Here is a 6,000-nt window from a genome sequence, read left to right as displayed (position 1 = left end):
TCATTTTAGAAATAATACTCAGAGAACACACCCATCTGTCTGTTGTAAGAAAATGTCCAAGTCACATTCACATGTTTATCAAAAGAACCAGAAGTGTTAGTGAGAACTAAAATATGCCAGGAACAGAAAAAAAAAAAAAATCAAGGAAAAGAGTGGGCAATAATGTTTTAAAATATGTTTCTGGTAAAAATGGTATCTCGGGTTTTGGTTACATAAAAAGTACCTCACAATACATTAAATTCATGATGTTAAAACAGTCTTAAGAAAGATGGCTATGAGATTCATCTCAGATGTGAAGCAGAAAATGTTGAATGATATCATGAAATACTTGGTACCTAATTCAGATCTTTACCAGGTGAATAAACATATCTTAGTTTGCAGAACTTTTACCTTCGCTAGTCTGTATCATTGCATAGTTTAAGGCCTTGCATTGTGTAGGTATTTTGAGTGTTTTAGATTTTATAATACATTAAGATAATCTTTGGAGGTAACTTTAATTAAATTCAGCATCACTTATCTAATGCCCTAAAGGTTCCCAGATATAAAGATGAATGAAACTGGAATATTTCCTGAAGTTTTCATGTTCATCAGGAAAAAAAAAATCTCAAAGATCTCTGATTTGAGGCAGGGAAGTGCTGTAATACAGGGAGAAAGTGTGAAGGGAGCAAAGGGAAGGAATTGGTTAATTTTGATGGAGGAAATCTGGGATGTTTCCTAGATGAGCTGGCACTTGAGCTGGGCCTGCAACAAATGAAGATACAGGAGAAAGCATCCAGCCACTGGCATTTTCATCCATGGGAAACCATCTCATAGAGGTTTTTGAGCAGGAAGTGCTCTGATCAGTTCCAATTTGTTTTTATTTTACACATTTTTAAAAAGCTGTAAGATAGAATAAATTTACAGAAAAGCACATACATCATAAATGTTTGATTTCAGGGTTTTTCTGAAACAAATACCTGTATGACTCTCTTCCTACCATGTATAAATAAATCAAGCAAGCAAGCATTAGCAGAATTGCAGAAATTCTCAAATCAGGGCTGGCTTCCTGACGGTGCACCTGGGCAGTGGCACAAACCCTGGCAATGGGCACGGTCCTCGCTCGGTTTAATGCTCTACTGTTGTATCTTGAAATTCTTAATAAATTTTGAACAAGGGACCCTGCGTTTGTATTTGGCATTGAGCCGCACAATTTATGCAGCCTTCCCTGCCCAAACCATCATTCTGCAACACATCCAAATGTGCAGTTCTCCCCGCTAGGGCAAACCATTATTTTTTATTTTCTTTACAGTTTATTCCCTATTTACACATGCGTGAACAAAGTAGTTAAATTTTGTCTATTATGAACATTATAGAAATAGATTTATACAATCTGTATTCTGTTGTGTCTGGCTTTTTTCCCTCAGTGTTATGTGTTTAAGAGTCATCATGTTGTGATTCGTTCATTTTCTCAGTGGTATTTTTAATGAGCTCTATCTGCTAGATTATGCAGGATTAGTTGGTACATGGGAGAGAGCAAGGCTGGAAGCAGACCAGTTCGGAGGCTGGGCTTATGGACAATTACAGTGTGAGAGCCCGAGACCTGTAAATAATACTACAGGAAAATTTCTGCTCTCTGGAAACCAGTATTTCAGAGCCCTCAGACTTTTGCAACTACGGCAGAACTTCCAAGTTCTCCTTCTTGGTTACCTGTAGTCCTGTTACAGCTGTTGGAGTAAGGACCTCAGTTCCCAAGCACAGTTCCCAGGAACTCCACAGGGTTCCCTGGCTGTCCTGAAGATAGGCAGCTGGCTTCTCCCAGAGTGAGAAATTCAGAGAGAGAGAGCCCCAGACTGAAGATGCAATCTTTTATAACTTAATCTTGGAAGCAACATACCATCACTTCTGGTCTCTTGGTCATATAAACCAACCCTGATACACTATGGGAGGGACTGTTCAAGGCTGTGAATGACAGGATGTTGGAATGGTGGGAGCCATCTTGGAGACTGGCTACCTCAGAAATTAAATAAATTGTCCGGTCGTACAGCTAGAAGGTCACTGAGCCAAGATTTGAAAGTAAGTCTGTCAGACTAAAAATCCAGTGCTCTTTCTACTTCATATGACTTTACGACATCAGGAATCAATAAGTGTAAAAAATAATTTTTTTGCAGATTTTTGTGTAAAAAATCTTGGGTTAACTATAACTTTATATCATATACATAACCAAACTTGAAGACTGTTAAAGCTTTTTAAGTGTGATTTTCAATGAAAAAATAAGAGACTGGATTTATCTCTTACCCAATATTTATTGAACAGGAATGAAAAAATTATGTGTAATTTCAATTGCCTGAAAAATTCTGAGTTTCTAAAGGGTATTTCAGTACTTGGGGTAGACACTATAGGCTGGCTTACCTAACGCCATTCTTCATTTATTTCTCCCTTGTCTCCCTCCACTATAAAAGGTAGATAAGTCGGTTATGCATTTTCCCAGCCTCTTTTGCGGCTAGAAGGACATTCAATGCAGTACTGGCCAAGGAAATTTAACTGGAAGCCTCCTGGAGCTTTTGTCTCTTGATAGAACATAAAATCCTCCTGGTGCATCCGTGGCCCACCCTCCCATTCCCGCCTTCTTCCTGCCTCAAAAACGGACTTGACTTCTGGGACTGCATTTCTCTTCACTGAGCTATTGAACCAAGGCCGGAAGAACTCCAATTTCAGACTTCTTAAGTAAGAAATAAACCTTTATTTGTTTAGTCCCACCACCCTTTAATTGGGTTTCCAGTTAAATGCAGCCTTAAGTATTCCTAATTCTTTTAGGGTAAGGCAACATGAGAAGATACTACAAATAAAGTCAGCAAATCCTGAGGGAAAGAGGGTGTGATAGAAAAATTTTGTGGCTCGTTAGGAAAACTTACTTCTAAACAATTTCCATGTAACCTAAATTTCTACATACCTAGCTGAAAAGTAAGACAACACAAGCATTTATCTTGTTAGTAATATTTTGACTTAGTCTCTAACAACAGTGCAGGAAGTCCAAACCTCCTTAATGCCTCACAAACAGCCCTGGGACCCGTTAGGGGTGTCTCCCCTGCCCTTTCTCCAATCAGTCTCCTTCACTGCTCTATGGGTTGGACCATTCATTTTGCTCCTGTGTCAGCTCATTCTATTGAGGTGTTGGCTGCAGCTTCCAGTGAGTGCCCAAAGTGACTATTATTCTGCTGGTGTCTGCTGAAGAGGTTACGTGCTGCTGTGGAGGTCTACCACAGACTCTCTGAGGCTGCTGCAGCCAACACAGCTGCTGGCCTTGGCATCAAATGTTACAGAAGCTGTGGGCCCAAATGCTGCTGCCACCCTGCAGCTCAGTGAACCAGAGACTGCTCCTCTAGGTACTCTCATTGGGGCAGTCCCAAGGGTAACGGAAGAGGTAGATGCTACGTTGATAGACGCTACATCTCCCTTTCTGTCTGGTGATTTTTGCTGTCCTTGAATCACATGTATGATCCTCAACCATGCCTCCTCTTACTTCTCCAGTGGTAACTTGGTCCCGTACAGAATAGTGCATTTACTGGCCTGATTTACTTGTCCTGGGCCATCCTTCCTGGCTTGCCTGCATCTTAGAATGAAGCAGCCTTAGGCTCAAGCTGTAATTCTTGATACCTAAAAGTCATATAAAGTTGGCCTAATTTAATTTGTAGCTGTATACACTGATAAAAGTTTATTTGAATTGAACAGAACAAGAATAGGCTGATAGTTTAATATTTGGGAAATTACATGGCACGGTTCTAAAGCATCTGAGAATGTTACCTGTTGCTTATGTTGTACAAATGTGCTTGGAAAATCAAAGACAGCCTCTCCTGTCACACCCAACCTCCTCCTATCATTTTTATTTACATTTAATGAAGGGTCTTTTCAGGACACAGGCTTTACCTCAGAATAACAAGATATTCTGTTTTTACACAATTATTCAGCTCACCCAGAGGAAATGCTGTGGTATCTGTGAACATTATTTCTATCTCCCAGCCACCGAATATTGACTCCCTGGGTCAGCCTATAGAAAGCGTGTTATTCAAGACAGGAAATTTTACTACATACGGGATTTAATGAGAAAGATTTGTTAGGCATGTAATATTCAGGAATTTCCATTTCATTGTTACAATGAATATACACTTTTAAATATTGCTTATGCCTGGTATTCTATTCAAATCAAGTACTGAGAACAGGTTAGAGAAAATCTCAGACCGAAACCAAGTCAGCAAAATTATCATTTTTTCTTTTTTTCTGTTAAGGAATTTGCAGCCTTGAGAATAAGTCATTTCCCAAACATGCTAGGACACACTTTGGAAAGAGTGAGGGGCAGATTTCTTTTACGCCTCAGGAAAAAAACTTAGGGCAAAAGAGATGGAAGGCTGGGTTCAAAGTGACAAAGGAAGCACAAATGTGTTAATGATGCAGAAGTCACAGCCTGGCTTTGAATGGTGCTGACACATCAAAGGGCACTGTTGGCCACAAAAAGGAAGATCATTTCTGGAGAGGGACAAAACCATTTGGGAGAATGCAGCTGAAGCCCTTGATTCCCTAGTTAATTATGCAGGCCAGCGCCGCTCTGTCCTGCTGCCCCAGAGGTCATGACTTTGAACATGCTTCATCCCACCTTCAGAACAAACAGGCAAACAACCCCAAACCAGGGTGTCATTGGGGACTCTGTCAGGAAAACCTCTTCCTGGGCAACATTAGCATACTTGGTACAAATAGTCCCATCAAAATCCATTAAATGAGAGGAAAATTCTTTGATAAATAAGTCCTTAAGATAGTTGTCTTATTTGATCAGTACATTATAGAATACCTGAGGCCTACATTAAGCTGTACGTTAAAATAGTCGTGAGAAAACTAGAATCAGGTTTCTAGTTTTCAAATAATTCTATGATAAAAAGACAAGACATTAACCAAAATGTTAAGTTTTTTGTTTGGAGGTAATTTGTTATTTTTATTTTATTCTTTTTGCTTCTTCATACATTTTAAATTTATTACAGTAAACAGAGACTACTTATCTAATGAAAAGAATATAAATATTTTTCTTACGGTGACACGATACCCTGTACAACAGCAACATTTTCTAGACAAATATTCAACTACTCAAAATGACTCAAAATGATTCTCTGAGGTTAGGTACCCAAGGTTTTATTGTAATTTAGCGTGAAATAGAAAGAGAAACTCAAGAGACTACATAGGTAATAGAGTTTCATTGAGTTCATTTAATTTCCCATTAGTAATGGAATTTTTAATCACATAAGTCACAGGTTTGTGTGTGTATTTTCACTAAGGGTATGGGCCTGTAGGAGATGTGGAGTTAATTTTATTGTTGTTTTATTTATTTTTTTTAACATCTTTATTGGAGTATAATTGCTTTACGATGGTGTGTTAGTTTCTGCTGTATCACAAAGTGAATCAGTTATACATATACATATGTTCCCATATCTCTTCCTTCTTGCGTCTCCCACCCTCCCTATCCCACCCCTCTAGGTGGTCACAAACCACCGAGCTGATCTCCCTGTGCTATGCGGCTGCTTCCCACTAGCTAGCTATTTTACGTTCGGTAATTTTATAATTATTTATTTGTATGTATTGAGAAAAAGCCTTCAGAAATTTTAACAGAATCTGGTTGGACAGTCTTGAGAGGAATTATCAATATCCTTCTTAATTAAAAAGAAAAAAAAGCTGAACTGGCATCTTCACAAACTTATGTAACCCACATTTAGCAGCTTAGCAGCTTCATGCTGCACAGTCACTGTTAGAAACAGCTTCATTTCTACTTCTATTCCCAGACCCACACCTGGCCTCCCTTCCTTCAGCAGGTGCCTTGCCATTTTTATTTACAGAGAGAAGGTTATTTGCAGCTTGAACTCTCTCATATTTTTACCTTCTCAGTTCCAGTTTTTCGGTCTCTTGGCTCTTCTCCTTTCCTGTGTGAGAGGAAAGAGGCTTCCCCAGCCTTCCCACCAGAGTTTTCAGATACCTCCTCTGCCC

Source organism: Pseudorca crassidens, chromosome 5, assembly GCF_039906515.1.
Source record: "Pseudorca crassidens isolate mPseCra1 chromosome 5, mPseCra1.hap1, whole genome shotgun sequence".
NCBI classification, from domain to species: domain Eukaryota; kingdom Metazoa; phylum Chordata; class Mammalia; order Artiodactyla; family Delphinidae; genus Pseudorca; species Pseudorca crassidens.
Note: the sequence above shows the minus strand (reverse complement) of the source record.